Source organism: Molothrus aeneus, chromosome 24 (genome assembly GCF_037042795.1).
Source record: "Molothrus aeneus isolate 106 chromosome 24, BPBGC_Maene_1.0, whole genome shotgun sequence".
Lineage (NCBI taxonomy): Eukaryota > Metazoa > Chordata > Aves > Passeriformes > Icteridae > Molothrus > Molothrus aeneus.
In genome coordinates, this window is record NC_089669.1 from 3,404,209 (window position 1) to 3,415,645 (window position 11,437).

Consider the following 11,437-nt stretch of genomic DNA (forward strand, 5'->3'; position numbering starts at 1 on the left):
TTTCGGGGGCTCAGGGTGAATATTTGGGGGCTCAAAGTGGGGATTTGTGAGGTTTGGGGGCTCAGAGTGGGGATTTGTGGGGTTTGGGGGCTCAAAATGGGGATTTGTGGGGTTTGGGGGCTCAGAGTGGGGATTTGTGGAGTTTGAGGGCTCAGGGTGGGGATTTGTGGGGTTTGGAGGTTCAAAGTGAGGATTTGTGGGGTTTGGAGGGGTCAAAGTGGGGATATGTGAGGTTTTAGGGACTCAGGATGGGGATTTGTGGGGTTTTCAGGCTCAAGGTGGGGGTTTGTGGGGTTTGAGGGCTCAAAATGGAGATTTGTGAGGTTTGGGGGTTCAGAGTGGGGATTTGTGAGGTTGGGAGGCTCAGGATGGGGATTTGAGGGGTTTTCAGGCTCAAAGTGGGGATTTGTGGGGTTTGGGGGGCTCAGGGTAAGGATTTGTGGGGTTTGGCCAGGCAGGAGGTGCTGGAAATGCACCTTTGCTCAGACAAGCTGCCCTGCACCTCCTGATTTTTGGGGAGACCACATTAGGACTGCTGGGCACGGCCTGGCCTGGCACTGGGAGCAGCTGGGGCACAGCTGGGGCACAGGAACCAGGGCAGCCCCCCAATATTTCCCCTCTGCCTTCAGAACCTCCTTTCCCCTCCCTGTTTTGGTGCCCAAATCCAGCTGAGGATGGAGCAGCCAGAATTCCCCCTGCTGCCCTCAGGCCCTCCCAGTCCCTGCCCCCAAACCGGGACGTTCCTGCCCCCAAACTGGGATGTCCCTGCCCCCAAACTGGGATGTTCCTGCTCCCAAACTGGGATGTTCCTGCTGCCCTCATCCTCTCCCAGTCCCTGCTCCCAAACTGGGACCAGGACTGGCACCTGGAGCTGGGATTGGCACCTGGAGCTGGGTCTGGCACCTGGAGCTGGGGCTGGCACTTTGCTCCAGCTCCAGCTCTCGGTGGGGCTGTTCCCTCCTGGAGCAGGCAGGGATTCCTCCAGCAATCCTTGGGAAATGCTCCATGGGAAGGAAAATGATCCTGGAGCTGCCCCAGTGCCACCCCAGCCCTGCCCCAGCCGAGTCTCCAGACCCTGCATTGTTTGAGCTTTGCCCAGCCCTGCTCTGTTCCCTTCCCGGGATTTCCAGCCTGAATTGTTCCCTAATTGATTCCAGGGCATGGGGAAGAGCAGGAACAGCCCCCAGTGACGCATTTGGGGCCATGCTTTCCTGGTCCCTCCTGGTTCCCTTTTTTCCTGGTTCCCTCTTTTCCTGGGTTCTCCTGGTTCCATTTTTTCCAGGTCTCTCCTGGTTCCCTGTTTTCCTGGTCTCACGATTCCCTCTTTTCCTGGTCTCTCCTGATTCCTTCTTTTCCTGGTCCCTCCAGATTCCATTTTCCTGGTCTCTCCTCTTTTCCTGGTCCCTCCTGATTCCCTCTTTTTCTGGTTCCCTCTTTTCCTGATTCCCTTTTTTCCTGGTCCCTCTTGGTTCCTTTTCCTGGTCTCTCTCGATTCCCTTTTTTCCTGGTCTCTCCTGGTTCTTTCTTTTCCTGGTCCCTCCTGATTTCCTCTTTTCCTGATCTCTCTTGGTTTCTTCTTTTCCTGGTCCCTCCTTATTCCCTGTTTTTCTTGTCCCTCCTGGTTCCCTTTTTTCCTGGTCTTTCCTTGTTCTTTCTTTTCCTGGTCCCTCCTGTTTTCCTTGTCCCTCCTGGTTCCCTCTTTTCCCGATCTCTCCTGATTCTCCTTTTCCTTGCTCCTTTCAGATTCCCTCTTTTCCTGGTTCCCTCTTTTCCTGGTTCCCTCCTGCAGCTCTCCCAGTGCCACCCTTTCCTCCCACAAAGGAATTTCCTTCCTTGGCACCAGAGCTGCCCTTCCCAGGTCTCCTGCCAGGACCTGGACAAGGACAGGGCTCCTTCAGTGCCTGGGCTGAGGAATTCTGCTCTTCCCATGGGAGCAGAGCCTGGAGCAGGGCAGGGACCCTCCCTGGGCATCCCTGACCTCTCTCTGCTCACTTTTCCCGCTCACTTTTCCCATTCCCACAATCCAAACAACAAAATTCTTTTGGAGTTTGTAGATTCAGGACAAAATAAGTGCTTTTTTTTTTTTTTTTTCCCTTCTTCCTTACACAAAAAAGGCAAAAAAAAGGAACTAAAGGGCATTTTCCCAAGGTTTTCCAACTCTGGGAGTGAGAATGAATTTCCAGGGGCACTGGGCCATGCCACATCTGCAGGGGGAGAAATTTACACCCAGATCCAAAATTCCTGCTGGAGATCGAGGCAAACTGCTGGGAGAATCCCATGGAACCAGGACAACATTCCCAGGATTAGGAAAAGCCCTGCTGGATCCTGTTTATCCTTGCACAGCCTTTCCCTTTTTCCCTATAAATCCCCCCAAAAAGGGTGGGGGGGTTTGGGTTAGGGTTTCCACCTTCTGAGAGGATTCCCAACATTTGGCAATGCCCAAAACCTGGGAAAAATGGGAATTTCTTCCCTCCTAAACTTTTTTTTTCCCCTTTCTTTAGAATCCCAGTTTTTCCAAGGAATTTTTGCCAGATTTTTTGGGGGGGATTTTTCCCCTCTGGCATCATGCCCAGAACCCCCCAAGTTTACAGAATTCCAGAGAATTCCAGAGGGTTCCAATTCCCCTGTTACTGATCAGCTGCCAACAGCCCCAATTCCAGATAATCCCGTTTATCCCATGGATATTTGATTCCCACTTGGGAATGTAAATATTTGGTGCCACGCTCTGACCTCCACAGCTGGAAACAAAAACAGAGCAGGGATTAAATCCTGGAATTAAAATCCCTCTTTTCTAACCCTGGCATAAAATTCCAGCCCTTTTAGGCTGGGTTTAGGGGGAGAGAAAAACCCCCTGGATGCCCCATCCATTAAAAAACCCCATTCCTGTCCCATCCCCGAGCAGGATCTCCCAGGTTTTGGAGCACCAATTGGAATTTTCATGGAAATGTTGGGAATTTCTGTGGTTTTCCAGAATTATTTCCCCCTCATTCCATGGATTCTCCCATCCACCGCATCCAGGAGCAGCCACTGCTCAAGGACAGGCAAAAAAGGAAGTTTTGCTGCTTTGTCTTGCACCGGTTTTTCTTGGAATTTTTTCCCTTTTTTTTTTTTTTATTATTATTATTACCAGAAAAGAGGATTTTTGGCTGTGCCCTCAGGAAGTCTGTATTCCTGGTATTCTTTTGTCTGGCCAGCTGATGGTTGGGTGAAGGAATGGAATTAAATCAGGGTTTGGGACAAAAACAACAACAACAACAACAGCACTTGGAGGCAGAGCTCCCACCCCTCCATTCCCACATGGATCCTCCTTTCCTGGCCCAACACATCCACGTGGAGAACCCAAACAACAAAATTCCTTTGGGTTTTGGAAATTCGGGGCAAAATAGATGCATTTTTTTTTCCCCTTTTTTTTTTACACAAAAGATGAAAAAAGTGGAATTAAGGAGTGTTTTCCCGCGGTTTTCCAATGTTCTGTTTGGGTTTTTCTGCCTGATCTCCAGCTGTGCTGCACATCTGGACGCTCAAATGGTGCAAAATTGGAATTGGATTTTGGATGTCCCTCCAAAATTGGATGTTGGAGCACAAACAATAAAAATTCCACATTTCTTCATTGCCTTCCTCCATCCTCAGCTCATCCTCCAGCAGGAGAAATTGATGGGAGGGGCCAGGATGGATCCCAAACTGTGAATTTCTCTGGGGTGATTCTTTGGCAGAAAACTGAGAATAAATGTATTTAACTAGTGCTGTACAAACAAAAGACTTGTTTTAAAATAAATGATTTTAAGGATTTATTCCAAAAGAAGTAATGATTTTTTTATATATATATATAGAGAGAAAGTTTTTCTGGAATAAATGGAAAGGTACAAAAAATAAATAATAAATAATAATAATAAAGGATTTTATCCATCTGTCAGTCTCTTGGTTATATTTTATAAGAATATTTCAAATTTTCTACTTCAGAAAGATAGAATAGTAAAATATTTCGATTTTTCTTTTCCAGACGAAAAAGATTCTATTTTTCTTTTTTTTCTTTTTAAGATTTTTTTATAAGATTTATATTTTTTCCAGATGATTTTGTGCTTCTTTTTTCTCTCCTTTTTTCTCTCATTTTCTCTCCTTTATCTCTCCTTTCTCTCCTTTCTTTTTCTCTCACAGAAAGAAAAAAAAAAAAAGGAATTAAAGAGCATTTTCCCAAGGTTTTCCAATGTTTTGGTTGGGTTTTTCCATCTGACCTGTTGGATTGTGAACTCTCCAAAGTAAAATTTATGGAATATGGGATGGGTTTGTATGGGATGTCTTTTGTATGGGATTTTTCCTCCTTTTTTTTTTTATTTTGATAGGAGAAGGATCTGAGGTTTTTTAGGGTGGAAGGAAGGTGGGAAGTGTCAGGAGTGCAGGTCCTGGGAAGGGTGAGTGGCTCCAGGGAAATCAGCTCTTCCTGCAGCTCCAGCCCCTCTCCCTGCTGGAATTTTGAGCACAAAAATATTGGATTTACAGGGATCCTGGACAGGGAGGAATGATGGATCTGCCTCCATGTTCTCAGAAGGGTTATTTATTATTTTATGATACTATACTATATTAAAGAATGCTAAACTAAATTGTACTAAAGAATACAGAAAGGATACAGACAGAAGGCTAAAAAATAATAATGAAATAACAAAAAGATAATAATGAAATAATGAAAAAATAATAATTAAATACTGAAAAGTATTTAAATAATACTTTAATTACTTAAATTAAAATTTCATTACAAAATAATGAAAACTTGTGACTCTTTCCAGAGTCCTGACACAGCTTGACCATAATTGGCCAATAAATCAAAACAATTCACATGACACCAATGACACAATCACCTGTTGGATAAACAATCTCCAAACACATTCCAGACCAGCAAAACACAGGAGAAGCAAATAAGATTTAAATTGTTTTCCTTTTCTCTGAATCTTCTCGGCTTCCCAGGAGAAGAATTCTGAGAGAAGGGATTTTTCCAGAGAATGTGAATGCCACAGGTTTGATATAAGGAAAAAGTTTTTAGTGAAAGAGTGACCAAGTCCTGGAATGGCCCTGCTGCCCCTGGCGCTGTGTCCAGGCCCTGTGAGGAGGGGCAGCACTGACAGAACCAGAGGACACAGCCCCAAGGGAAATTCAGGTTGGGGTTGGATTTGCAGGGAAACCCCAGAGCAGGCAGGAATGATGAATCTGACTCCATGCTCTCAGAGGGCATATTATATTATATTATATTATATTATATTATATTATATTATATTATATTATATTATATTATATTATATTAATTATATTATACTGTGTTATATTATATTATATTATATTATATTATACTGTGTTATGTTATATTATAATTACATTATATTATATTACATTACATTATATCATATTACATTATATTACATTACATTATATCATATTATGTTATGTTATATTATATTATAGAATGCTATACTAAAACTATACTAAAGAATACAGAAAAAGATACTTACAGAAGGCTAAAAGATAATAATGAAATAATGGAAAGATATAATGAAATAATGGAAAGATAATAATGAAATAATGGAAAGATAATGATGAAAACTTGTGACTTTCTCCAGAGTCCTGACACAGCTTGGCCCTGATTGGCCAACGAGTCAAAACAATTCTCATTAAACCAATCAAACAATCACCTGTTGGATAAACAATCCCCAACCACATTCCAAAGGAGCAAAACACAGGAGAAGCAAAGCAGGTAATTATTGGTTTCCTTTTTCTCTGAGGCTTCTCAGCTTCCCAGGAGAAGAATCCTGGGCAAAGAGGATTTTTCCAGAGAATGTGAATGCCACACAAAAGGAGCTTGGCAGGGAAAACGTCCCTGGTGTCCTTTGCAGGGATCCCAGAGCCCTAAATAAATATTGGCACAACCCTTTGGGCAAATAAAAGCCAAAGCTGCCAGGCCCTGCCCAGGCTTGTGGGGCAGAGCTGGGGAAGAAACGAGCGACAAATTTTTGCCACAAATTTTTCAGGGAAAAAAATTTTCCCTTTTCCCACCAATCCAGCTGCTAAAATCCCATGGGATTTGGGATACCCAGCTCTGGAACCCTTTGGGATATTCCTGGAGAGAACCCTCAGCATTGCAGGGAGCTGGGGAGAGCCAGACTGGGATCTGGGGGATCATCTGTGGGGCCTTTGGGGGATTTGTGGGGTGTTTGGGAGATCTGTGGGGCCTTTGGGGGATCTGTGGGGTGTTTGGGAGATCTGTGGGGCCTTTGGGGGATCTGTGGGGTGTTTGGGAGATCTGTGGGGTCTTTGGGGGATCATCTGTGGGGTCTTTGGGAGATCTGTGGGGCCTTTGGGGGATTTGTGGGGTCTTTAGGGGATCATTTGTGGGGTCTTTGGGGGATCATCTGTGGGGCCTTTGGGGGATCTGTGGGGTGTTTGGGAGATCTGTGGGGTCTTTAGGGGATCATCTGTGGGGTCTTTAAGGGTTCTGTGGGGTTTTGGGGGGATTTGTGGGGTTTTTGGGGGCTCTGTGGGATCTTTGGGAGATCCTTTTGGGGCATCTGTGGGGTCTTTGAGGGATCTGTGGGCTCTTGTTGCTTTAGGACATGAAATAAAACCACAGGGACACTGGAATCTCCAAAGTAAAAAAGAAAGAGGTTTAATTTCTGACTCCAACATTTAACATTTTTTATAACCTAAAACTATATTTAACACACTACTTAAGAGAATTAATACAGCATCACTTTCTAACACAACACATACAAGATTCATTTGAATATTTGTGAAAAGCCAATCATAAAATACATGCATTTTTTTTCACAAGGATGGTTTGGGTGTCCTTCCATCCCTGTCCTTCCATCCTCTCTTCCCTCCCATTTTTGGGGGCTCAGCCTGGCTGTGCCACCCCAGCTTCCCTCCCTGGCACGGATTTGGGCAGGAAGGAGGAGGAAGCACCGGGGTGGCAGCTCCAGGGCACTGGGTGTGGGAGCAATTCCAGCTGGCTGGGAGGGGATCTGGAGGCAGCACTTCCTCCTCCAGACGAGCGTGACGAGCTCTGCCACAGGTTTCAGGCTGGTGTTTGACCTAGAATGGGAGCCAGGCTCCCCAAACCTGCCTGGCTGGGAGCTCCTGACCCCGAAAAACAGGAGGTGAACACTCCCTCTCTGTCTCTCTGCTTTGCTGAGCATCTTTCCTGCAGCCAGCCCCTCACAGGTGGAGTTTTCTGTGTTCTCAGGAATTCCTCAAGCAGGTTCAGTGGTTCAGAGTTATTTTCTTATCAGCTCAGGTGGTGCTGGGATGTGACCGTGTTCTCAGGGGTTCTTGGATGGGGGAAGAGAAGAGGGGATCTGACTCCATCTTTCAGAAGGCTTGATTTGTTATTTTATGATATATATTACACTGAAAGTATCCTAAAAGAATAGAAGAAAGGATTTCATCAGAAGGCTGGCTGAGAATAGAATAGCAAAGAATGATAACAAAGGTTTTGTAGCTCGGCTCTCTGTCCGAGCCAGCTGGGCTGTGATTGGCCATTAATTAGAAACAACCACATGAGCCCAATCCCAGATGCACCAGTTGCATTCCACAGCAGCAGATAACCATTGTTTGCATTTTGTTCCTGAGGCCTCTCAGCTTCTCAGGAGGAAAAATCCTAAGGAAAGGATTTTTCATAAGAGATGTCTGTGACACTGGGATTTTTGTTTGATCCCATCTCCAAATGCACACGGAGCTCCTGGACCCATCACATGTGGCTGCTGGGGTAACTCTGGGGGTTTTAGGGGTCTCTCAGCCCCAGTTTGCCCTAAATGGGGACAGGGAAAACTTCCCCAACATCTGAGCTCCAAGTCCTTGGCCAAGCTGCCAACCCAAACACTGGGGAAAGCCTTGGAGGAGCTCCAGGATTCTGCTGTCCTGTGGGGCCTCAGGTGGTTCCACCCCAGGGAAACCCTTAGAAAATTTATTTTTGGAGCTGGATTTCCCCACTGTGTTGAGCCTGGGCTGAGAGAGGTGATTCCAACAGCGCAACAAATCAGGGCTGGAGCTCTGCAGTCACTGCAAGCAGGGCCCAGCACTGTAAAAATTACTCCTCTGGTTGAAAATAGTAACTTATATGCCTAAAAAAAAATCCTTTCTGCCCAAGAAATGTGCAAGGGCATGGAAAAACCAAAGGATGGTGTTTCCCAAAGGCCACCTGGACCCTCTGGAGCATCCCTGGTGAGCACCAGGGACGCCGTGGCTGCAGCCTTGCCCTCCCTCCATTCATGGTTTCACTCTGCAGCCTGCAGCAAGTGCAGAACTGGGGGTGTTTTAATTCACTGCAAGCACAACATTGATTCCAGTTTGGAAACCAGCCTGGAAGTGCCTCCTCGTGGAGCTAATTCTGGGCTTGCATCTCCTGTGGCTCGCATTTTGATGAGCTCCCTCCGGGGAGAGGAGCTGCATTTCTGTGGAACCAGCAGGGATCTGGGTGTTCTTGTGCTGACTAAACCCACCCACGCCTCGGGGCTTATTTGCAAGCAGATCCTGCACGGCTTGTGTCAGCCCCGATGGAAGGGCCTGATGTTCCTGGGAGATGGCACTGTGATATTCCCAGGAGTGGCACTGTGATATCCCCAGGAAGTGGCACTGATATTTCCAGGAGTGGCACTGTGATATTCCCAGGAGTGGCACTCTGGTATTCCTGGGACATGGCACTCTGGTATTCCCAGGAGTGGCACTCTGATATTCCCAGGAGATGGCACTGTGATATTCCCAGGAGTGGCACTGATATTCCTGGGATCTGGCACTGTGATATTCCCAGGAGTGGCACTGATATTCCTGGGATCTGGCACTGTGATATTCCCAGGAGATGGCACTGTGATATTCCCAGGAGTGGCACTCTGGTATTCCCAGGAGCTGGCACTGATATTCCCCGGAGCTGGCACTGTGATATTCCCAGGAGTGGCACCCTGGTATTCCCAGGAGTGGCACCCTGGTATTCCCAGGAGCTGGCACTGATATTTTCAGGAGTGGCACTGTGATATTCCCAGGAGCTGGCACCCTGGTATTCCTGGGACATGGCACCCTGGTATTCCTGGGAGCTGGCACTGATATTTTCAGGAGTGGCACTGTGATATCCCCAGGAGCTGGCACCCTGGTATTCCTGGGACATGGCACCCTGGTATTCCTGGGAGCTGGCACTAATATTCCCAGGAGCTGGCACCCTGGTATTCCTGGGAGCTGGCACTGATATTCCCAGGAGTGGCACTGTGATATTCCCAGGAGTTGGCACTGATATTCCCAGGAGTGGCACTGTGATATTCCCAGGAGCTGGCACTGATATTCCCAGGAGCTGGCACTGATATTCCCGGGATCTGGCACTGATATTCCCAGGAGCTGGCACTCTGGTATTCCCAGGAGATGTCACTGATATTCCCGGGATCTGGCACTGATATTCCCAGGAGATGTCACTGGTATTCCCGGGATCTGGCACTGATATTCCCAGGAGTGGCACCCTGGTACTCCTGGGAGCACCCAGGCCACCGGTGTGCTCTGGGTAGGGGCTGGGTTGACATTTCTCACCTCCGGACGCTGCCTCTGTGTCCGGGGTGGTGCAGAGAAGCTGCAGAGGTAGGGAGGGCCTTGCTGGGCCATTTCAGGGTTGGGAATTCAAGCCCTGGAGAGCTGATGCTATCCAGAGAGGGGGATGGAGCAGAGTTCAGGTCTCCCAGCTCCCTGGATCTCACTTATCTCCAGATAAAGATCAGGAATGTGGCCCAGGGGAAGCTTTGTCAGTCGTTTCTTTGGGCCATAGCCCCTGGAGTGTGGGACACGAGGATCAGCTCTTCCACCAGTGCAGGGAGATGGATGGGAAAAGGGAGCTGGGAGATGGCAGAATCCTGGAATTGTTCAGGTTGGAAAAGACCTCTGGAGATCACCCAGCCAGGGCCACCTGGAGCAGGTGACACAGGAGCACACCCAGGTGGGTGCTCTGGTGCTCCTGGCTGCTTTTCCCAGCAGTTTTTGATGGAAAAGCTTTGTTACCCCAACCCTGTTGGTAGAAAGGCTTTGTTATCCCAACCCTTTGGGTGGAAAGGTTTTGTTATCCCAACCTTTTGGTAGAAAGGCTCTGTTATCCCAATCCTTTTGGTAGAAAGGCTCTGTTAACCCAATTCCTTTTGGGTGGAAAGGCTTTGTTATCCAACCCTTTTGGTGGAAAGGCTCTGTTATCCCAACCTTTTGGTGGAAAGTTTTTGTTATCCCAACCCTTTTGGTGGAAAGTTTTTGTTATCCCAATCCTTTCTCCCTTCTGCCAGGGGAAGGGAAGCAGAGGCTGCTGCAGCAGCCCGGCCTCAAATCGAGTTTTTGCCCGGCAGGGAGAGCCCCAGGCTGTGGCTCAGCGTCCCCATCCGGGCTGGTTTGGGAGGTGTTTCATGCCCTAATGATAAAACCCGGTTTCCGCCGTGCCCTTGTTGAGTCATGCCCCGTCCCTGAGCCTCATTCCTGCCTGGCCCTGGTCACGCAGCACAAGGACGCCGCTCCCGGCCCTCGGGGCGCTTCGGCTGCTCTTTGATTGTTTAATGGCCTCAGGTGCCTGGCAGCCGCAGGAGCCTCGAGTCTGGGGCATTTTGGGGGGGATGGGGTGCGCTTATCACCCATCCCTCGCTGTCACGGTCCCTTTGTGCCCTGCGGTGCTGGTAGCAGGAGCCGTGCCCGTGTTCTGCGGGCAGCTTGGCACGGAAGAACAAGGGCTGGTATGTAATTTAGGGTTGGCTAAAGATTAAGCTGTGGCCAGGTGCGAATGAGCACCTGCGGCCCCGGAGCGACATTCCAGAGGCACAGGGTCACAGGATGGGCGAGTTCCCGTGCCCGGCCACCTGCAGCCAGCGCTCCGTCATGGCCGAGCTCCGCCGGCTCTTCTCTGCCTGGAAAGAGTGTTCTAAAAATTGCCAGCCTTCCCCAGCTAAAGTAGGTGAAATATTTATAAACCCATCCTCTGGAGAAGAACCTTTTGCGTAAGCATCAACCGCTCCGGCTTTAAAACCCGCGCCCTGCCCCCGCCCCAAGGCGCCTTGTGCTGCTTTACCCAGCGAAGGGGCAACTTTAATTGCGTTTGTCTGGCACGGTGGCACCTTTTCAGGGCCACGGGGAGAGGAGAGAAAGAAAAAAAAAAAGGAAAAAAGAAAGGGGGATTTCTGGATTTCCTGCTCCGTTGTGCTTTATTACATCAACGGGTGTAGCCGGGGGCGGGGGCGGGGGGGAAGGAGAGGGGTCGCCCCATTTTGGGAGAGGATGATGCGACCCCCTGGGAGGGATGAGGAGGAGGAGGATGAGGATGGAGGAGGGGGATGATGGAGGAGGGGGAGGGGGAGAGAGGCAAAGCGCCGCTCTCAGCGCCCGGGGGATGCGCGGAGTCCGGCGGGGCGGCTCCGGGGGCGGCGGGCATGGAGAGAGGCCCCGCTCCGCCCGG